The 23,770-nt window shown below is 34.6% G+C and overlaps 4 non-coding genes across 4 annotated transcripts; all 4 read left to right on the forward strand.

Annotated features, from left to right (window-relative positions):
- The first annotated feature begins 7,673 nt into the window (after positions 1 to 7,673).
- On the forward strand, positions 7,674 to 7,747 carry TRNAS-ACU (transfer RNA serine (anticodon ACU)). Its single transcript has one exon. It is a non-coding gene; the product is annotated as a tRNA-Ser (tRNA).
- Positions 7,748 to 16,911: 9,164 nt separating this feature from the next.
- On the forward strand, positions 16,912 to 16,985 carry TRNAS-ACU (transfer RNA serine (anticodon ACU)). The gene has a single exon. It is a non-coding gene; the product is annotated as a tRNA-Ser (tRNA).
- A 2,265-nt stretch (positions 16,986 to 19,250) lies between these two features.
- TRNAS-ACU (transfer RNA serine (anticodon ACU)) lies at positions 19,251 to 19,324 on the forward strand. Its single transcript has one exon. It is a non-coding gene; the product is annotated as a tRNA-Ser (tRNA).
- Positions 19,325 to 20,419: 1,095 nt separating this feature from the next.
- On the forward strand, positions 20,420 to 20,493 carry TRNAS-ACU (transfer RNA serine (anticodon ACU)). The gene has a single exon. It is a non-coding gene; the product is annotated as a tRNA-Ser (tRNA).
- Positions 20,494 to 23,770: the final 3,277 nt, after the last annotated feature.

The raw sequence follows: 23,770 nt of genomic DNA on the forward strand, positions 1-23,770 counted from the left end.
GCTGCTTTCTCATGTAGAAGTCTGTTTAATGTGAAAACAAGGTGATATCTAATTAGCACACAGGTAAGGAATTAAGAAAATCTTTATTTAAGGGTGAAGATGTTTCTCACAAAATCGTTGCCCCAATGCATCATTGAAATTCAAGCTGGAAAGATGATTTTAATATATCACTTGTACATTTTGTATTGCTCTTCTGGTGACAATGTAGTTTGTTTTTGTCAATTACCATTTTAATAATAGGGTAAAGAAAATTAAGTGGATTTTTGAAAGAAAACAATACTGTCAATATACTATTAAAACAAATTAAAATGGTAAAAGTTATTGTACTTTAAGTAAAAATAAAAGAGCCAAAATATCAATCCCAGTTTTGGATTACTTTAATTAACAAAAAAAATGCATATAGCAGAGAATAGTTTCAATCTGCTTACCTCTGGGTTATGTGCCCAGCATGCTTCCATTGCTGTACTCTGCTGCACATGTAAGTGCAGTAGATCCTGAAGCACTCACTCATCATGGGAAAGTACCAATGTGTTTCTTCGTTGGTTGATGGAAGAAACATCTTACAAAAACTCTCCAGATTATTGACTTTTTAAAGTTTTTCTAGGAAACGTTTTAGATGAATGCTTATTAGCCTTTGTCAGTATGTACTTTTGCAAAGTGTCTCTGTGGCGCAATCAGTTAGTGTGTATGGCTATTAACCAAAAGGTTGGTGGTTCAATCCCACCCAGGGACGTAATTGACCTTGTTATCAGATTTTGGTGATCTTTAAGTAGACAAGTCAAAATTTCAAACCCCCTCTTATGGTGTAGGGTACCTGGCCTTCTCTGATGTAATCAGAGTTAGATTTGATTCAGTGATTTTATAAAAACAGCTAGGAAGCACAATTTAGCAGTGGGTTGCAGAGAAAAAGAAATATGCTGGCAAAAAAATCCAATTGAGTGATTAAACAGCTCTTCATTTTCTGGCTTTATTTTTATGCTAACAAATTTGTTCTCTGAAAAGTGTCCACAAAGCCAAGTCTCTGATTAACACCTTTGTAGGGATGGTTTTTCACCTATTACTAAATTAAATTTGCTTCATTGGAAAGGCAGCAAGATGCATCCTCATTTCAATGTCTACTGAAATAATACGGGTTGACACCAGGAAACATTAACGCCACTGCATCCTTGCTGCTTTCTCATGTGGAAGTCTGTTTAATGTGAAAACAAGGTGATATCTTATTAGCACACAGGTAAGGAATTAAGAAAATCTTTATTTAAGGGTGAAGATGTTTCTCACAAAATCGTTGCCCCAATGCATCATTGAAATTCAAGCTGGAAAGATGATTTTAATATATCACTTGTACATTTTGTATTGCTCTTCTGGTGACAATGTAGTTTGTTTTTGTCAATTACCCTTTTAATAATAGGGTAAAGAAAATTAAGTGGATTTTTTAAAGAAAACTATACTGTCAATATACTATTAAAACAAATTAAAATGGTAAAAGTTATTGTACTTTAAGTAAAAATAAAAGAGCAAAAATATCAATCCCAGTTTTGATTACTTAAATTAACAAAAAAAAAATGCATATAGCAAAGGATAGTTTCAATCTGCCTACCTCTGGGTTATGGGCCCAGTATGCTTCCATTGCAGTACTCTGCTGCACATGTAAGTGCAAAAGATCCTGAAGCACTCACTCATCATGGGAAAGTACCAATGTGTTTCTTCTTTGGTTGATGGAAGAAACATCTTACAAAAACTCTCCAGATTATTGACTTTTTAAAGTTTTTCTAGGAAACGTTTTAGATGAATGCTTATTAGCCTTTGTCAGTATGGACTTTTGCAAAGTGTCTCTGTGGCGCAATCAGTTAGTGTGTATGGCTATTAACCAAAAGGTTGGTGGTTCAATCCCACCCAGGGACGTAATTGACCTTGTTATCAGATTTTGGTGATCTTTAAGTAGACAAGTCAAAATATCAAACCCCCTCTTATGGTGTAGGGTACCTGGCCTTCTCTGATGTAATCAGAGTTAGATTTGATTCAGTGATTTTATAAAAACAGCTAGGAAGCACAATTTAGCAGTGGGTTGCAGAGAAAAAGAAATATGCTGGCAAAAAAATCCAATTGAGTGATTAAACAGCTCTTCATTTTCTGGCTTTATTTTTATGCTAACAAATTTGTTCTCTGAAAAGTGTCCACAAAGCCAAGTCTCTGATTAACACCTTTGTAAGGATGGTTTTTCACCTATTACTAAATTAAACTTGCTTCATTGGAAAGGCAGCAAGATGCATCCTCATTTCAATGTCTACTGAAATAATACAGGTTGACACCAGGAAACATTAACGCCACTGCATCCTTGCTGCTTTCTCATGTGGAAGTCTGTTTAATGTGAAAACAAGGTGATATCTAATTAGCACACAGGTAAGGAATTAAGAAAATCTTTATTTAAGGGTGAAAATGTTTCTCACAAAATCGTTGCCCCAATGCATCATTGAAATTCAAGCTGGAAAGATGATTTTAATATATCACTTGTACATTTTGTATTGCTCTTCTGGTGACAATGTAGTTTGTTTTTGTCAATTACCCTTTTAATAATAGGGTAAAGAAAATTAAGTGGATTTTTTAAAGAAAACTATACTGTCAATATACTATTAAAACAAATTAAAATGGTAAAAGTTATTGTACTTTAAGTAAAAATAAAAGAGCAAAAATATCAATCCCAGTTTTGATTACTTAAATTAACAAAAAAAAAATGCATATAGCAAAGGATAGTTTCAATCTGCCTACCTCTGGGTTATGGGCCCAGTATGCTTCCATTGCAGTACTCTGCTGCACATGTAAGTGCAAAAGATCCTGAAGCACTCACTCATCATGGGAAAGTACCAATGTGTTTCTTCTTTGGTTGATGGAAGAAACATCTTACAAAAACTCTCCAGATTATTGACTTTTTAAAGTTTTTCTAGGAAACGTTTTAGATGAATGCTTATTAGCCTTTGTCAGTATGGACTTTTGCAAAGTGTCTCTGTGGCGCAATCAGTTAGTGTGTATGGCTATTAACCAAAAGGTTGGTGGTTCAATCCCACCCAGGGACGTAATTGACCTTGTTATCAGATTTTGGTGATCTTTAAGTAGACAAGTCAAAATATCAAACCCCCTCTTATGGTGTAGGGTACCTGGCCTTCTCTGATGTAATCAGAGTTAGATTTGATTCAGTGATTTTATAAAAACAGCTAGGAAGCACAATTTAGCAGTGGGTTGCAGAGAAAAAGAAATATGCTGGCAAAAAAATCCAATTGAGTGATTAAACAGCTCTTCATTTTCTGGCTTTATTTTTATGCTAACAAATTTGTTCTCTGAAAAGTGTCCACAAAGCCAAGTCTCTGATTAACACCTTTGTAAGGATGGTTTTTCACCTATTACTAAATTAAACTTGCTTCATTGGAAAGGCAGCAAGATGCATCCTCATTTCAATGTCTACTGAAATAATACAGGTTGACACCAGGAAACATTAACGCCACTGCATCCTTGCTGCTTTCTCATGTGGAAGTCTGTTTAATGTGAAAACAAGGTGATATCTAATTAGCACACAGGTAAGGAATTAAGAAAATCTTTATTTAAGGGTGAAAATGTTTCTCACAAAATCGTTGCCCCAATGCATCATTGAAATTCAAGCTGGAAAGATGATTTTAATATATCACTTGTACATTTTGTATTGCTCTTCTGGTGACAATGTAGTTTGTTTTTGTCAATTACCATTTTAATAATAGGGTAAAGAAAATTAAGTGGATTTTTAAAAGAAAACAATTCTTTCAATATACTATTAAAACAAATTAAAATGGTAAAAGTTATTGTACTTTAATGAAAAATAAAAGAGCAAAAATATCAATCCCAGTTTTGGATTACTTTAATTAACAAAAAAAATGCATATAGCAGAGGATAGTTTCAATCTGCCTACCTCTGGGTTATGGGCCCAGCATGCTTCCATTGCAGTACTCTGCTGCACATGTAAGTGCAAGAGATCCTGAAGCACTCACTCATCATGGGAAAGTACCAATGTGTTTCTTCGTTGGTGGATGGAAGAAACATCTTACAAAAACTCTCCAGATTATTGACTTTTTAAAGTTTTTCTAGGAAATGTTTTAGATGAATGCTTATTAGCCTTTGTCAGTATGTACTTTTGCAAAGTGTCTCTGTGGTGCAATCAGTTAGTGTGTACGGCTATAAACCAGAAGGTTGGTGGTTCAATCCCACCCAGGGACGTAATTGACCTTGTGAACAGATTTTGGTGATCTTTAAGTAGACAAGTCAAAATTTCAAATCCCCTCTTATGGTGTAGGGTACCTGGCCTTCTCTGATGTAATCAGAGTTAGATTTGATTCAGTGATTTTATAAAAACAGCTAGGAAGCACAATTTAGCAGTGGGTTGCAGAGAAAAAGAAATATGCTGGCAAAAAAATCCAATTGAGTGATTAAACAGCTCTTCATTTTCTGGCTTTATTTTTATGCTAACAAATTTGTTCTCTGAAAAGTGTCCACAAAGCCAAGTCTCTGATGAACACCTTTGTAAGGATGGTTTTTCACCTATTACTAAATTAAACTTGCTTCATTGGAAAGGCAGCAAGATGCATCCTCATTTCAATGTCTACTGAAATAATACAGGTTGACACCAGGAAACATTAACGCCAATGCATCCTTGCTGCTTTCTCATGTGGAAGTCTGTTTAATGTGAAAACAAGGTGATATCAAATTAGCACACAGGTAAGGAATTAAGAAAATCTTTATTTAAGGGTGAAGATGTTTCTCACAAAATCGTTGCCCCAATGCATCATTGAAATTCAAGCTGGAAAGATGATTTTAATATATCACTTGTACATTTTGTATTGCTCTTCTGGTGACAATGTAGTTTGTTTTTGTCAATTACCATTTTAATAATAGGGTAAAGAAAATTAAGTGGATTTTTGAAAGAAAACAATACTGTCAATATACTATTAAAACAAATTAAAATGGTAAAAGTTATTGTACTTTAAGTAAACATAAAATAGCTAACATATCAATCCCAGTTTTGGATTACTTTAATTAAAAAAAAAAATGCATATAGCAGAGGATAGTTTCAATCTGCCTACCTCAGGGTAATGGGCCCAGCATGCTTCCATTGCAGTACTCTGCTGCACATGTAAGTGCAAGAGATCCTGAAGCACTCATCTCATCATGGGAAAGTACCAATGTGTTTCTTCGTTGGTTGAGTTAAGAAAATTCTTACAAAAACTCTCCAGATTATAGACTTTTTAAAGTTTTTCTAGGAAACGTTCTAGATGAATGCTTATTAGCTTTTGTCAGTATGTACTTTTTGCAAAGTGTCTCTGTGGCGCAATCGGTTAGTGTGTCTGGCTACTAACCAAAAGGTTGGTTGTTCAATCCCACCCAGGGACATAATTGACCTTGTGATCAGGTTTTGGTGATATTTAAGTAGACAAGTCAAAATTTCAAACCCCCTCTTATGGTGTAGGGTACCTGGCCTTCTCTGATGTAATCAGAGTTAGATTTGATTCAGTGATTTTATAAAAAACAGCTAGGAAGCACAATTTAGCAATGGGTTGCAGAGAAAAAAAATATGCTGGCAGAAAAATCCAATTGAGTGATTAAACAGCTCTTCATTTTCTGCCTTTATTTTTATGCTAACAAATTTGTTCTCTAAAAAGTATCCACAAAGCCAAGTCTCTGATTAACACCTTTGTAGGGATGGTTTTTCACCTATAACTAGATTAAACTTGCTTCATTGGAAAGGCAGCAAGATGCATCCTCATTTCAATGTCTACTGAAATAATACAGGTTGACACCAGGAAACATTAACGCCACTGCATCCTTGCTGCTTTCTCATGTAGAAGTCTGTTTAATGTGAAAACAAGGTGATATCTAATTAGCACACAGGTAAGGAATTAAGAAAATCTTTATTTAAGGGTGAAGATGTTTCTCACAAAATCGTTGCCCCAATGCATCATTGAAATTCAAGCTGGAAAGATGATTTTAATATATCACTTGTACATTTTGTATTGCTCTTCTGGTGACAATGTAGTTTGTTTTTGTCAATTACCCTTTTAATAATAGGGTAAAGAAAATTAAGTGGATTTTTTAAAGAAAACTATACTGTCAATATACTATTAAAACAAATTAAAATGGTAAAAGTTATTGTACTTTAATGAAAAATAAAAGAGCAAAAATATCAATCCCAGTTTTGATTACTTAAATTAACAAAAAAAATGCATATAGCAAAGGATAGTTTCAATCTGCCTACCTCTGGGTTATGGGCCCAGCATGCTTCCATTGCAGTACTCTGCTGCACATGTAAGTGCAAGAGATCCTGAAGCACTCACTCATCATGGGAAAGTACCAATGTGTTTCTTCGTTGGTTGATGGAAGAAACATCTTACAAAAACTCTCCAGCTTATTAACTTTTTAAAGTTTTTCTAGGAAACGTTCTAGATGTATGCTTATTAGCCTTTGTCAGTATATACTTTTTGCAAAGTGTCTCTGTGGCGCAATCGGGTAGTGTGTCTGGCTACTAACCAAAAGGTTGGTGGTTCAATCCCACCCAGGGAAGTAATTGAACTTGTTATCAGATTTTGGTGATCTTTAAGTAGACAAGTCAAAATTTCAAACCCCCTCTTATGGTGTAGGGTACCTGGCCTTCTCTGATGTAATCAGAGTTAGATTTGATTCAGTGATTTTATAAAAACAGCTAGGAAGCACAATTTAGCAGTGGGTTGCAGAGAAAAAGAAATATGCTGGCAAAAAAAATCCAATTGAGTGATTAAACAGCTCTTCATTTTCTGGCTTTATTTTTATGCTAACAAATTTGTTCTCTGAAAAGTGTCCACAAAGCCAAGTCTCTGATTAACACCTTTGTAGGGATGGTTTTTCACCTATTACTAAATTAAACTTGCTTCATTGGAAAGGCAGTAAGATGCATCCTCATTTCAATGTCTACTGAAATAATACAGGTTGACACCAGGAAACATTAACGCCACTGCATCCTTGCTGCTTTCTCATGTAGAAGTCTGTTTAATGTGAAAACAAGGTGATATCTAATTAGCACACAGGTAAGGAATTAAGAAAATCTTTATTTAAGGGTGAAGATGTTTCTCACAAAATCGTTGCCCCAATGCATCATTGAAATTCAAGCTGGAAAGATGATTTTAATATATCACTTGTACATTTTGTATTGCTCTTCTGGTGACAATGTAGTTTGTTTTTGTCAATTACCCTTTTAATAATAGGGTAAAGAAAATTAAGTGGATTTTTTAAAGAAAACTATACTGTCAATATACTATTAAAACAAATTAAAATGGTAAAAGTTATTGTACTTTAAGTAAAAATAAAAGAGCAAAAATATCAATCCCAGTTTTGATTACTTAAATTAACAAAAAAAAATGCATATAGCAAAGGATAGTTTCAATCTGCCTACCTCTGGGTTATGGGCCCAGCATGCTTCCATTGCAGTACTCTGCTGCACATGTAAGTGCAAGAGATCCTGAAGCACTCACTCATCATGGGAAAGTACCAATGTGTTTCTTCGTTGGTTGATGGAAGAAACATCTTACAAAAACTCTCCAGATTATTGACTTTTTAAAGTTTTTCTAGGAAACGTTCTAGATGTATGCTTATTAGCCTTTGTCAGTACGTACTTTTTACAAAGTGTCTCTGTGGCGCAATCGGTTAGTGTGTCTGGCTACTAACCAAAAGGTTGGTGGTTCAATCCCACCCAGGGACGTAATTGACCTTGTTATCAGATTTTGGTGATCTTTAAGTAGACAAGTCAAAATTTCAAACCCCCTGTTATGGTGTAGGGTACCTGGCCTTCTCTGATGTAATCAGAGTTAGATTTGATTCAGTGATTTTATAAAAACAGCTAGGAAGCACAATTTAGCAGTGGGTTGCAGAGAAAAAGAAATATGCTGGAAAAAAAATCCAATTGAGTGATTAAACAGCTCTTCATTTTCTGGCTTTATTTTTATGCTAACAAATTTGTTCTCTGAAAAGTGTCCACAAAGCCAAGTCTCTGATTAACACCTTTGTAGGGATGGTTTTTCACCTATTACTAAATTAAACTTGCTTCATTGGAAAGGCAGCAAGATGCATCCTCATTTCAATTTCTACTGAAATAATACAGGTTGACACCAGGAAACATTAACGCCACTGCATCCTTGCTGCTTTCTCATGTGGAAGTCTGTTTAATGTGAAAACAAGGTGATATCTAATTAGCACACAGGTAAGGAATTAAGAAAATCTTTATTTAAGGGTGAAGATGTTTCTCACAAAATCGTTGCCCCAATGCATCATTGAAATTCAAGCTGGAAAGATGATTTTAATATATCACTTGTACATTTTGTATTGCTCTTCTGGTGACAATGTAGTTTGTTTTTGTCAATTACCATTTTAATAATAGGGTAAAGAAAATTAAGTGGATTGTTGAAAGAAAACAATACTGTCAATATACTATTAAAACAAATTAAAATGGTAAAAGTTATTGTACTTTAAGTAAACATAAAATAGCTAACATATCAATACCAGTTTTGGATTACTTTAATTAACAAAAAAAATGCATATAGCAGAGGATAGTTTCAATCTGCCTACCTCTGGGTAATGGGCCCAGCATGCTTCCATTGCAGTACTCTGCTGCACATGTAAGTGCAAGAGATCCTGAAGCACTCACTCATCATGGGAAAGTACCAATTTGTTTCTTCGTTGGTTGATTTAAGAAAATTCTTACAAAAACTCTCCAGATTATTGACTTTTTAAAGTTTTTCTAGGAAATGTTCTAGATGAATGCTTATTAGCCTTTGTCAGTATGTACTTTTTGCAAAGTGTCACTGTGGCGCAATCGGTTAGTGTGTCCGGCTACTAACCAAAAGGTTGGTGGTTTAATCCCACCCAGGGACATAATTGACCTTGTGATCAGGTTTTGGTGATATTTAAGTAGACAAGTCAAAATTTCAAACCCCCTCTTATGGTGTAGGGTACCTGGCCTTCTCTGATGTAATCAGAGTTAGATTTGATTCAGTGATTTTATAAAAAACAGCTAGGAAGCACAATTTAGCAATGGGTTGCAGAGAAAAAAAATATGCTGGCAGAAAAATCCAATTGAGTGATTAAACAGCTCTTCATTTTCTGCCTTTATTTTTATGCTAACAAATTTGTTCTCTAAAAAGTGTCCACAAAGCCAAGTCTCTGATTAACACCTTTGTAGGGATGGTTTTTCACCTATAACTAAATTAAACTTGCTTCATTGGAAAGGCAGCAAGATGCATCCTCATTTCAATGTCTACTGAAATAATACAGGTTGACACCAGGAAACATTAACGCCACTGCATCCTTGCTGCTTTCTCATGTAGAAGTCTGTTTAATGTGAAAACAAGGTGATATCTAATTAGCACACAGGTAAGGAATTAAGAAAATCTTTATTTAAGGGTGAAGATGTTTCTCACAAAATCGTTGCCCCAATGCATCATTGAAATTCAAGCTGGAAAGATGATTTTAATATATCACTTGTACATTTTGTATTGCTCTTCTGGTGACAATGTAGTTTGTTTTTGTCAATTACCCTTTTAATAATAGGGTAAAGAAAATTAAGTGGATTTTTTAAAGAAAACTATACTGTCAATATACTATTAAAACAAATTAAAATGGTAAAAGTTATTGTACTTTAAGTAAAAATAAAAGAGCAAAAATATCAATCCCAGTTTTGATTACTTAAATTAACAAAAAAAAAATGCATATAGCAAAGGATAGTTTCAATCTGCCTACCTCTGGGTTATGGGCCCAGCATGCTTCCATTGCAGTACTCTGCTGCACATGTAAGTGCAAGAGATCCTGAAGCACTCACTCATCATGGGAAAGTACCAATGTGTTTCTTCGTTGGTTGATGGAAGAAACATCTTACAAAAACTCTCCAGATTATTGACTTTTTAAAGTTTTTCTAGTAAACGTTTTAGATGAATGCTTATTAGCCTTTGTCAGTATATACTTTTGCAAAGTGTCTCTGTGGCGCAATCAGTTAGTGTGTATGGCTATTAACCAAAAGGTTGGTGGTTCAATCCCACCCAGGGATGTAATTGACCTTGTTATCAGATTTTGGTGATCTTTAAGTAGACAAGTCAAAATTTCAAACCCCCTCTTATGGTGTAGGGTACCTGGCCTTCTCTGATGTAATCAGAGTTAGATTTGATTCAGTGATTTTATAAAAACAGCTAGGAAGCACAATTTAGCAGTGGGTTGCAGAGAAAAAGAAATATGCTGGCAAAAAAATCCAATTGAGTGATTAAACAGCTCTTCATTTTCTGGCTTTATTTTTATGCTAACAAATTTGTTCTCTGAAAAGTGTCCACAAAGCCAAGTCTCTGATTAACACCTTTGTAAGGATGGTTTTTCACCTATTACTAAATTAAACTTGCTTCATTGGAAAGGCAGCTTTCTCATGTGGAAGTCTGTTTAATGTGAAAACAAGGTGATATCTAATTAGCACACAGGTAAGGAATTAAGAAAATCTTTATTTAAGGGTGAAGATGTTTCTCACAAAATCGTTGCCCCAATGCATCATTGAAATTCAAGCTGGAAAGATGATTTTAATATATCACTTGTACATTTTGTATTGCTCTTCTGGTGACAATGTAGTTTGTTTTTGTCAATTACCATTTTAATAATAGGGTAAAGAAAATTAAGTGGATTTTTTAAAGAAAATAATACTTTCAATATACTATTAAAACAAATTAAAATGGTAAAAGTTATTGTACTTTAATGAAAAATAAAAGAGCAAAAATATCAATCCCAGTTTTGGATTACTTTAATTAACAAAAAAATATGCATATAGCAGAGGATAGTTTTAATCTGCCTACGTCTGGGTTATGGGCCCAGCATGCTTCCATTGCAGTACTTTGCTGCACATGTAAGTGCAAGAGATCCTGAAGCACTCACTCATCATGGGAAAGTACCAATGTGTTTCTTCGTTGGTGGATGGAAGAAACATCTTACAAAAACTCTCCAGATTATTGACTTTTTAAAGTTTTTCTAGGAAACGTTTTAGATGAATGCTTATTAGCCTTTGTCAGTATATACTTTTGCAAAGTGTCTCTGTGGCGCAATCAGTTAGTGTGAACGGCTATAAACCAAAAGGTTGGTGGTTCAATCCCACCCAGGGACGTAATTGACCTTGTGATCAGATTTTGGTGATCTTTAAGTAGACAAGTCAAAATTTCAAACCCCCTGTTATGGTGTAGGGTACCTGGCCTTTTCTGATGTAATCAGAGTTAGATTTGATTCAGTGATTTAATAAAAACAGCTAGGAAGCACAATTTAGCAGTGGGTTGCAGAGAAAAAGAAATATGCTGGCAAAAAAAATCCAATTGAGTGATTAAACAGCTCTTCATTTTCTGGCTTTATTTTTATGCTAACAAATTTGTTCTCTGAAAAGTGTCCACAAAGCCAAGTCTCTGATTAACACCTTTGTAGGAATGGTTTTTCACCTATTACTAAATTTAACTTGCTTCATTGGAAAGGCAGCAAGATGCATCTTCATTTCAATGTCTACTGAAATAATACAGGTTGACACCAGGAAACATTACCGCCACTGCATCCTTGCTGCTTTCTCATGTAGAAGTCTGTTTAATGTGAAAACAAGGTGATATCTAATTAGCACACAGGTAAGGAATTAAGAAAATCTTTATTTAAGGGTGAAGATGTTTCTCACAAAATCGTTGCCCCAATGCATCATTGAAATTCAAGCTGGAAAGATGATTTTAATATATCACTTGTACATTTTGTATTGCTCTTCTGGTGACAATGTAGTTTGTTTTTGTCAATTACCCTTTTAATAATAGGGTAAAGAAAATTAAGTGGATTTAAACAAATTAAAATGGTAAAAGTTATTGTACTTCAAGTAAAAATAAAAGAGCAAAAATATCAATCCCAGTTTTGATTACTTAAATTAACAAAAAAAATGCATATAGCAAAGGATAGTTTCAATCTGCCTACCTCTGGGTTATGGGCCCAGCATGCTTCCATTGCAGTACTCTGCTGCACATGTAAGTGCAAGAGATCCTGAAGCACTCACTCATCATGGGAAAGTACCAATGTGTTTCTTCGTTGGTTGATGGAAGAAACATTTTACAAAAACTCTCCAGATTATTGACTTTTTAAAGTTTTTCTAGGAAACGTTCTAGATGTATGCTTATTAGCCTTTGTCAGTAGGGACTTTTTGTGAAGTATCTCTGTGGCGCAATGGGTTAGTGTGTCCAGCTACTAACCAAAAGGTTGGTGGTTCAATCGCACCCAGGGACGTAATTGACCTTGTGATCAGATTTTGGTGATCTTTAAGTAGACAAGTCAAAATTTCAAACCCCCTGTTATGGTGTAGGGTACTTGGCCTTTTCTGATGTAATCAGAGTTAGATTTGATTCAGTGATATAATAAAAACAGCTAGGAAGCACAATTTAGCAGTGGGTTGCAGAGAAAAAGAAATATGCTGGCAAAAAAGTCCAATTGAGTGATTAAACAGCTCTTCATTTTCTGGCTTTATTTTTATGCTAACAAATTTGTTCTCTGAAAAGTATCCACAAAGCCAAGTCTCTGATTAACACCTTTGTAGGGATGGTTTTTCACCTATTACTAAATTAAACTTGCTTCATTGGAAAGGCAGCAAGATGCATCCTCATTTCAATGTCTACTGAAATAATACAGGTTGACACCAGGAAACATTAACGCCACTGCATCCTTGCTGCTTTCTCATGTAGAAGTCTGTTTAATGTGAAAACAAGGTGATATCTAATTAGCACACAGGTAAGGAATTAAGAAAATCTTTATTTAAGGGTGAAGATGTTTCTCACAAAATCGTTGCCCCAATGCATCATTGAAATTCAAGCTGGAAAGATGATTTTAATATATCACTTGTACATTTTGTATTGCTCTTCTGGTGACAATGTAGTTTGTTTTTGTCAATTACCCTTTTAATAATAGGGTAAAGAAAATTAAGTGGATTTTTTAAAGAAAACTATACTGTCAATATACTATTAAAACAAATTAAAATGGTAAAAGTTATTGTACTTTAAGTAAAAATAAAAGAGCAAAAATATCAATCCCAGTTTTGATTACTTAAATTAACAAAAAAAAAATGCATATAGCAAAGGATAGTTTCAATCTGCCTACCTCTGGGTTATGGGCCCAGTATGCTTCCATTGCAGTACTCTGCTGCACATGTAAGTGCAAGAGATCCTGAAGCACTCACTCATCATGGGAAAGTACCAATGTGTTTCTTCTTTGGTTGATGGAAGAAACATCTTACAAAAACTCTCCAGATTATTGACTTTTTAAAGTTTTTCTAGGAAACGTTTTAGATGAATGCTTATTAGCCTTTGTCAGTATGGACTTTTGCAAAGTGTCTCTGTGGCGCAATCAGTTAGTGTGTATGGCTATTAACCAAAAGGTTGGTGGTTCAATCCCACCCAGGGGCGTAATTGACCTTGTTATCAGATTTTGGTGATCTTAAAGTAGACAAGTCAAAATATCAAACCCCCTCTTATGGTGTAGGGTACCTGGCCTTCTCTGATGTAATCAGAGTTAGATTTGATTCAGTGATTTTATAAAAACAGCTAGGAAGCACAATTTAGCAGTGGGTTGCAGAGAAAAAGAAATATGCTGGCAAAAAAATCCAATTGAGTGATTAAACAGCTCTTCATTTTCTGGCTTTATTTTTATGCTAACAAATTTGTTCTCTGAAAAGTGTCCACAAAGCCAAGTCTCTGATTAACACCTTTGTAAGGATGGTTTTTCACCTATTACTAAATTAAACTTGCTTCATTGGAAAGGCAGCAAGATGCATCCTCATTTCAATGTCTACTGAAATAATACAGGTTGACACCAGGAAACATTAACGCCACTGCATCCTTGCTGCTTTCTCATGTAGAAGTCTGTTTAATGTGAAAACAAGGTGATATCTAATTAGCACACAGGTAAGGAATTAAGAAAATCTTTATTTAAGGGTGAAGATGTTTCTCACAAAATCGTTGCCCCAATGCATCATTGAAATTCAAGCTGGAAAGATGATTTTAATATATCACTTGTACATTTTGTATTGCTCTTCTGGTGACAATGTAGTTTGTTTTTGTCAATTACCCTTTTAATAATAGGGTAAAGAAAATTAAGTGGATTTTTTAAAGAAAACTATACTGTCAATATACTATTAAAACAAATTAAAATGGTAAAAGTTATTGTACTTTAAGTAAAAATAAAAGAGCAAAAATATCAATCCCAGTTTTGATTACTTAAATTAACAAAAAAAAAATGCATATAGCAAAGGATAGTTTCAATCTGCCTACCTCTGGGTTATGGGCCCAGTATGCTTCCATTGCAGTACTCTGCTGCACATGTAAGTGCAAGAGATCCTGAAGCACTCACTCATCATGGGAAAGTACCAATGTGTTTCTTCTTTGGTTGATGGAAGAAACATCTTACAAAAACTCTCCAGATTATTGACTTTTTAAAGTTTTTCTAGGAAACGTTTTAGATGAATGCTTATTAGCCTTTGTCAGTATGGACTTTTGCAAAGTGTCTCTGTGGCGCAATCAGTTAGTGTGTATGGCTATTAACCAAAAGGTTGGTGGTTCAATCCCACCCAGGGGTGTAATTGACCTTGTTATCAGATTTTGGTGATCTTAAAGTAGACAAGTCAAAATATCAAACCCCCTCTTATGGTGTAGGGTACCTGGCCTTCTCTGATGTAATCAGAGTTAGATTTGATTCAGTGATTTTATAAAAACAGCTAGGAAGCACAATTTAGCAGTGGGTTGCAGAGAAAAAGAAATATGCTGGCAAAAAAATCCAATTGAGTGATTAAACAGCTCTTCATTTTCTGGCTTTATTTTTATGCTAACAAATTTGTTCTCTGAAAAGTGTCCACAAAGCCAAGTCTCTGATTAACACCTTTGTAAGGATGGTTTTTCACCTATTACTAAATTAAACTTGCTTCATTGGAAAGGCAGCAAGATGCATCCTCATTTCAATGTCTACTGAAATAATACAGGTTGACACCAGGAAACATTAACGCCACTGCATCCTTGCTGCTTTCTCATGTGGAAGTCTGTTTAATGTGAAAACAAGGTGATATCTAATTAGCACACAGGTAAGGAATTAAGAAAATCTTTATTTAAGGGTGAAAATGTTTCTCACAAAATCGTTGCCCCAATGCATCATTGAAATTCAAGCTGGAAAGATGATTTTAATATATCACTTGTACATTTTGTATTGCTCTTCTGGTGACAATGTAGTTTGTTTTTGTCAATTACCATTTTAATAATAGGGTAAAGAAAATTAAGTGGATTTTTAAAAGAAAACAATTCTTTCAATATACTATTAAAACAAATTAAAATGGTAAAAGTTATTGTACTTTAATGAAAAATAAAAGAGCAAAAATATCAATCCCAGTTTTGGATTACTTTAATTAACAAAAAAAATGCATATAGCAGAGGATAGTTTTAATCTGCCTACCTCTGGGTTATGGGCCCAGCATGCTTCCATTGCAGTACTCTGCTGCACATGTAAGTGCAAGAGATCCTGAAGCACTCACTCATCATGGGAAAGTACCAATGTGTTTCTTCGTTGGTGGATGGAAGAAACATCTTACAAAAACTCTCCAGATTATTGACTTTTTAAAGTTTTTCTAGGAAATGTTTTAGATGAATGCTTATTAGCCTTTGTCAGTATGTACTTTTGCAAAGTGTCTCTGTGGTGCAATCAGTTAGTGTGTACGGCTATAAACCAGAAGGTTGGTGGTTCAATTCCACCCAGGGACGTAATTGACCTTGTGATCAGATTTTGGTGATCTTTAAGTAGACAAGTCAAAATTTCAAATCCCCTCTTATGGTGTAGGGTACCTGGCCTTCTCTGATGTAATCAGAGTTAGATTTGATTCAGTGATTTTATAAAAACAGCTAGGAAGCACAATTTAGCAGTGGGTTGCAGAGAAAAAGAAATTTGCTGGCAAAAAAATCCAATTGAGTGATTAAACAGCTCTTCATTTTCTGGCTTTATTTTTATGCTAACAAATTTGTTCTCTGAAAAGTGTCCACAAAGCCAAGTCTCTGATGAACACCTTTGTAAGGATGGTTTTTCACCTATTACTAAATTAAACTTGCTTCATTGGAAAGGCAGCAAGATGCATCCTCATTTCAATGTCTACTGAAATAATACAGGTTGACACCAGGAAACATTAACGCCAATGCATCCTTGCTGCTTTCTCATGTGGAAGTCTGTTTAATGTGAAAACAAGGTGATATCAAATTAGCACACAGGTAAGGAATTAAGAAAATCTTTATTTAAGGGTGAAGATGTTTCTCACAAAATCGTTGCCCCAATGCATCATTGAAATTCAAGCTGGAAAGATGATTTTAATATATCACTTGTACATTTTGTATTGCTCTTCTGGTGACAATGTAGTTTGTTTTTGTCAATTACCATTTTAATAATAGGGTAAAGAAAATTAAGTGGATTTTTGAAAGAAAACAATACTGTCAATATACTATTAAAACAAATTAAAATGGTAAAAGTTATTGTACTTTAAGTAAACATAAAATAGCTAACATATCAATCCCAGTTTTGGATTACTTTAATTAACAAAAAAAATGCATATAGCAGAGGATAGTTTCAATCTGCCTACCTCAGGGTAATGGGCCCAGCATGCTTCCATTGCAGTACTCTGCTGCACATGTAAGTGCAAGAGATCCTGAAGCACTCATCTCATCATGGGAAAGTACCAATGTGTTTCTTCGTTGGTTGAGTTAAGAAAATTCTTACAAAAACTCTCCAGATTATTGACTTTTTAAAGTTTTTCTAGGAAACGTTCTAGATGAATGCTTATTAGCCTTTGTCAGTATGTACTTTTTGCAAAGTGTCTCTGTGGCGCAATCGGTTAGTGTGTCTGGCTACTAACCAAAAGGTTGGTGGTTCAATCCCACCCAGGGACATAATTGACCTTGTGATCAGGTTTTGGTGATATTTAAGTAGACAAGTCAAAATTTCAAACCCCCTCTTATGGTGTAGGGTACCTGGCCTTCTCTGATGTAATCAGAGTTAGATTTGATTCAGTGATTTTATAAAAAACAGCTAGGAAGCACAATTTAGCAATGGGTTGCAGAGAAAAAAAATATGCTGGCAGAAAAATCCAATTGAGTGATTAAACAGCTCTTCATTTTCTGCCTTTATTTTTATGCTAACAAATTTGTTCTCTAAAAAGTATCCACAAAGCCAAGTCTCTGATTAACACCTTTGTAGGGATGGTTTTTCACCTATAACTAAATTAAACTTGCTTCATTGGAAAGGCAGCAAGATGCATCCTCATTTCAATGTCTACTGAAATAATACAGGTTGACACCAGGAAACATTAACGCCACTGCATCCTTGCTGCTTTCTCATGTAGAAGTCTGTTTAATGTGAAAACAAGGTGATATCTAATTAGCACACAGGTAAGGAATTAAGAAAATCTTTATTTAAGGGTGAAGATGTTTCTCACAAAATCGTTGCCCCAATGCATCATTGAAATTCAAGCTGGAAAGATGATTTTAATATATCACTTGTACATTTTGTATTGCTCTTCTGGTGACAATGTAGTTTGTTTTTGTCAATTACCCTTTTAATAATAGGGTAAAGAAAATTAAGTGGATTTTTTAAAGAAAACTATACTGTCAATATACTATTAAAACAAATTAAAATGGTAAAAGTTATTGTACTTTAAGTAAAAATAAAAGAGCAAAAATATCAATCCCAGTTTTGATTACTTAAATTAACAAAAAAAAATGCATATAGCAAAGGATAGTTTCAATCTGCCTACCTCTGGGTTATGGGCCCAGCATGCTTCCATTGCAGTACTCTGCTGCACATGTAAGTGCAAGAGATCCTGAAGCACTCACTCATCATGGGAAAGTACCAATGTGTTTCTTCGTTGGTTGATGGAAGAAACATCTTACAAAAACTCTCCAGCTTATTAACTTTTTAAAGTTTTTCTAGGAAACGTTCTAGATGTATGCTTATTAGCCTTTGTCAGTATATACTTTTTGCAAAGTGTCTCTGTGGCGCAATCGGGTAGTGTGTCTGGCTACTAACCAAAAGGTTGGTGGTTCAATCCCACCCAGGGAAGTAATTGAACTTGTTATCAGATTTTGGTGATCTTTAAGTAGACAAGTCAAAATTTCAAACCCCCTCTTATGGTGTAGGGTACCTGGCCTTCTCTGATGTAATCAGAGTTAGATTTGATTCAGTGATTTTATAAAAACAGCTAGGAAGCACAATTTAGCAGTGGGTTGCAGAGAAAAAGAAATTTGCTGGCAAAAAAAATCCAATTGAGTGATTAAACAGCTCTTCATTTTCTGGCTTTATTTTTATGCTAACAAATTTGTTCTCTGAAAAGTGTCCACAAAGCCAAGTCTCTGATTAACACCTTTGTAGGGATGGTTTTTCACCTATTACTAAATTAAACTTGCTTCATTGGAAAGGCAGTAAGATGCATCCTCATTTCAATGTCTACTGAAATAATACAGGTTGACACCAGGAAACATTAACGCCACTGCATCCTTGCTGCTTTCTCATGTAGAAGTCTGTTTAATGTGAAAACAAGGTGATATCTAATTAGCACACAGGTAAGGAATTAAGAAAATCTTTATTTAAGGGTGAAGATGTTTCTCACAAAATCGTTGCCCCAATGCATCATTGAAATTCAAGCTGGAAAGATGATTTTAATATATCACTTGTACATTTTGTATTGCTCTTCTGGTGACAATGTAGTTTGTTTTTGTCAATTACCCTTTTAATAATAGGGTAAAGAAAATTAAGTGGATTTTTTAAAGAAAACTATACTGTCAATATACTATTAAAACAAATTAAAATGGTAAAAGTTATTGTACTTTAAGTAAAAATAAAAGAGCAAAAATATCAATCCCAGTTTTGATTACTTAAATTAACAAAAAAAAATGCATATAGCAAAGGATAGTTTCAATCTGCCTACCTCTGGGTTATGGGCCCAGCATGCTTCCATTGCAGTACTCTGCTGCACATGTAAGTGCAAGAAATCCTGAAGCACTCACTCATCATGGGAAAGTACCAATGTGTTTCTTCGTTGGTTGATGGAAGAAACATCTTACAAAAACTCTCCAGATTATTGACTTTTTAAAGTTTTTCTAGGAAACGTTCTAGATGTATGCTTATTAGCCTTTGTCAGTACGTACTTTTTACAAAGTGTCTCTGTGGCGCAATCGGTTAGTGTGTCTGGCTACTAACCAAAAGGTTGGTGGTTCAATCCCACCCAGGGACGTAATTGACCTTGTTATCAGATTTTGGTGATCTTTAAGTAGACAAGTCAAAATTTCAAACCCCCTGTTATGGTGTAGGGTACCTGGCCTTCTCTGATGTAATCAGAGTTAGATTTGATTCAGTGATTTTATAAAAACAGCTAGGAAGCACAATTTAGCAGTGGGTTGCAGAGAAAAAGAAATATGCTGGAAAAAAAATCCAATTGAGTGATTAAACAGCTCTTCATTTTCTGGCTTTATTTTTATGCTAACAAATTTGTTCTCTGAAAAGTGTCCACAAAGCCAAGTCTCTGATTAACACCTTTGTAGGGATGGTTTTTCACCTATTACTAAATTAAACTTGCTTCATTGGAAAGGCAGCAAGATGCATCCTCATTTCAATTTCTACTGAAATAATACAGGTTGACACCAGGAAACATTAACGCCACTGCATCCTTGCTGCTTTCTCATGTGGAAGTCTGTTTAATGTGAAAACAAGGTGATATCTAATTAGCACACAGGTAAGGAATTAAGAAAATCTTTATTTAAGGGTGAAGATGTTTCTCACAAAATCGTTGCCCCAATGCATCATTGAAATTCAAGCTGGAAAGATGATTTTAATATATCACTTGTACATTTTGTATTGCTCTTCTGGTGACAATGTAGTTTGTTTTTGTCAATTACCATTTTAATAATAGGGTAAAGAAAATTAAGTGGATTTTTGAAAGAAAACAATACTGTCAATATACTATTAAAACAAATTAAAATGGTAAAAGTTATTGTACTTTAAGTAAACATAAAATAGCTAACATATCAATACCAGTTTTGGATTACTTTAATTAACAAAAAAAATGCATATAGCAGAGGATAGTTTCAATCTGCCTACCTCTGGGTAATGGGCCCAGCATGCTTCCATTGCAGTACTCTGCTGCACATGTAAGTGCAAGAGATCCTGAAGCACTCACTCATCATGGGAAAGTACCAATTTGTTTCTTCGTTGGTTGATTTAAGAAAATTCTTACAAAAACTCTCCAGATTATTGACTTTTTAAAGTTTTTCTAGGAAACGTTCTAGATGAATGCTTATTAGCCTTTGTCAGTATGTACTTTTTGCAAAGTGTCTCTGTGGCGCAATCGGTTAGTGTGTCTGGCTACTAACCAAAAGGTTGGTGGTTCAATCCCACCCAGGGACATAATTGACCTTGTGATCAGGTTTTGGTGATATTTAAGTAGACAAGTCAAAATTTCAAACCCCCTCTTATGGTGTAGGGTACCTGGCCTTCTCTGATGTAATCAGAGTTAGATTTGATTCAGTGATTTTATAAAAAACAGCTAGGAAGCACAATTTAGCAATGGGTTGCAGAGAAAAAAAATATGCTGGCAGAAAAATCCAATAGAGTGATTAAACAGCTCTTCATTTTCTGCCTTTATTTTTATGCTAACAAATTTGTTCTCTAAAAAGTGTCCACAAAGCCAAGTCTCTGATTAACACCTTTGTAGGGATGGTTTTTCACCTATAACTAAATTAAACTTGCTTCATTGGAAAGGCAGCAAGATGCATCCTCATTTCAATGTCTACTGAAATAATACAGGTTGACACCAGGAAACATTAACGCCACTGCATCCTTGCTGCTTTCTCATGTAGAAGTCTGTTTAATGTGAAAACAAGGTGATATCTAATTAGCACACAGGTAAGGAATTAAGAAAATCTTTATTTAAGGGTGAAGATGTTTCTCACAAAATCGTTGCCCCAATGCATCATTGAAATTCAAGCTGGAAAGATGATTTTAATATATCACTTGTACATTTTGTATTGCTCTTCTGGTGACAATGTAGTTTGTTTTTGTCAATTACCCTTTTAATAATAGGGTAAAGAAAATTAAGTGGATTTTTTAAAGAAAACTATACTGTCAATATACTATTAAAACAAATTAAAATGGTAAAAGTTATTGTACTTTAAGTAAAAATAAAAGAGCAAAAATATCAATCCCAGTTTTGATTACTTAAATTAACAAAAAAAAAATGCATATAGCAAAGGATAGTTTCAATCTGCCTACCTCTGGGTTATAGGCCCAGCATGCTTCCATTGCAGTACTCTGCTGCACATGTAAGTGCAAGAGATCCTGAAGCACTCACTCATCATGGGAAAGTACCAATGTGTTTCTTCGTTGGTTGATGGAAGAAACATCTTACAAAAACTCTCCAGATTATTGACTTTTTAAAGTTTTTCTAGTAAACGTTTTAGATGAATGCTTATTAGCCTTTGTCAGTATATACTTTTGCAAAGTGTCTCTGTGGCGCAATCAGTTAGTGTGTATGGCTATTAACCAAAAGGTTGGTGGTTCAATCCCACCCAGGGACGTAATTGACCTTGTTATCAGATTTTGGTGATCTTTAAGTAGACAAGTCAAAATTTCAAACCCCCTCTTATGGTGTAGGGTACCTGGCCTTCTCTGATGTAATCAGAGTTAGATTTGATTCAGTGATTTTATAAAAACAGCTAGGAAGCACAATTTAGCAGTGGGTTGCAGAGAAAAAGAAATATGCTGGCAAAAAAATCCAATTGAGTGATTAAACAGCTCTTCATTTTCTGGCTTTATTTTTATGCTAACAAATTTGTTCTCTGAAAAGTGTCCACAAAGCCAAGTCTCTGATTAACACCTTTGTAGGGATGGTTTTTCACCTATTACTAAATTAAACTTGCTTCATTGGAAAGGCAGCAAGATGCATCCTCATTTCAATTTCTACTGAAATAATACAGGTTGACACCAGGAAACATTAACGCCACTGCATCCTTGCTGCTTTCTCATGTGGAAGTCTGTTTAATGTGAAAACAAGGTGATATCTAATTAGCACACAGGTAAGGAATTAAGAAAATCTTTATTTAAGGGTGAAGATGTTTCTCACAAAATCGTTGCCCCAATGCATCATTGAAATTCAAGCTGGAAAGATGATTTTAATATATCACTTGTACATTTTGTATTGCTCTTCTGGTGACAATGTAGTTTGTTTTTGTCAATTACCATTTTAATAATAGGGTAAAGAAAATTAAGTGGATTTTTGAAAGAAAACAATACTGTCAATATACTATTAAAACAAATTAAAATGGTAAAAGTTATTGTACTTTAAGTAAACATAAAATAGCTAACATATCAATACCAGTTTTGGATTACTTTAATTAACAAAAAAAATGCATATAGCAGAGGATAGTTTCAATCTGCCTACCTCTGGGTAATGGGCCCAGCATGCTTCCATTGCAGTACTCTGCTGCACATGTAAGTGCAAGAGATCCTGAAGCACTCACTCATCATGGGAAAGTACCAATTTGTTTCTTCGTTGGTTGATTTAAGAAAATTCTTACAAAAACTCTCCAGATTATTGACTTTTTAAAGTTTTTCTAGGAAATGTTCTAGATGAATGCTTATTAGCCTTTGTCAGTATGTACTTTTCGCAAAGTGTCACTGTGGCGCAATCGGTTAGTGTGTCCGGCTACTAACCAAAAGGTTGGTGGTTTAATCCCACCCAGGGACATAATTGACCTTGTGATCAGGTTTTGGTGATATTTAAGTAGACAAGTCAAAATTTTAAACCCCCTCTTATGGTGTAGGGTACCTGGCCTTCTCTGATGTAATCAGAGTTAGATTTGATTCAGTGATTTTATAAAAAACAGCTAGGAAGCACAATTTAGCAATGGGTTGCAGAGAAAAAAAATATGCTGGCAGAAAAATCCAATAGAGTGATTAAACAGCTCTTCATTTTCTGCCTTTATTTTTATGCTAACAAATTTGTTCTCTAAAAAGTGTCCACAAAGCCAAGTCTCTGATTAACACCTTTGTAGGGATGGTTTTTCACCTATAACTAAATTAAACTTGCTTCATTGGAAAGGCAGCAAGATGCATCCTCATTTCAATGTCTACTGAAATAATACAGGTTGACACCAGGAAACATTAACGCCACTGCATCCTTGCTGCTTTCTCATGTAGAAGTCTGTTTAATGTGAAAACAAGGTGATATCTAATTAGCACACAGGTAAGGAATTAAGAAAATCTTTATTTAAGGGTGAAGATGTTTCTCACAAAATCGTTGCCCCAATGCATCATTGAAATTCAAGCTGGAAAGATGATTTTAATATATCACTTGTACATTTTGTATTGCTCTTCTGGTGACAATGTAGTTTGTTTTTGTCAATTACCCTTTTAATAATAGGGTAAAGAAAATTAAGTGGATTTTTTAAAGAAAACTATACTGTCAATATACTATTAAAACAAATTAAAATGGTAAAAGTTATTGTACTTTAAGTAAAAATAAAAGAGCAAAAATATCAATCCCAGTTTTGATTACTTAAATTAACAAAAAAAAAATGCATATAGCAAAGGATAGTTTCAATCTGCCTACCTCTGGGTTATGGGCCCAGCATGCTTCCATTGCAGTACTCTGCTGCACATGTAAGTGCAAGAGATCCTGAAGCAC

This window comes from Pseudophryne corroboree, unplaced genomic scaffold (assembly GCF_028390025.1).
Source record: "Pseudophryne corroboree isolate aPseCor3 unplaced genomic scaffold, aPseCor3.hap2 scaffold_1132, whole genome shotgun sequence".
In the NCBI taxonomy this organism is placed as follows: Eukaryota; Metazoa; Chordata; class Amphibia; order Anura; family Myobatrachidae; genus Pseudophryne; species Pseudophryne corroboree.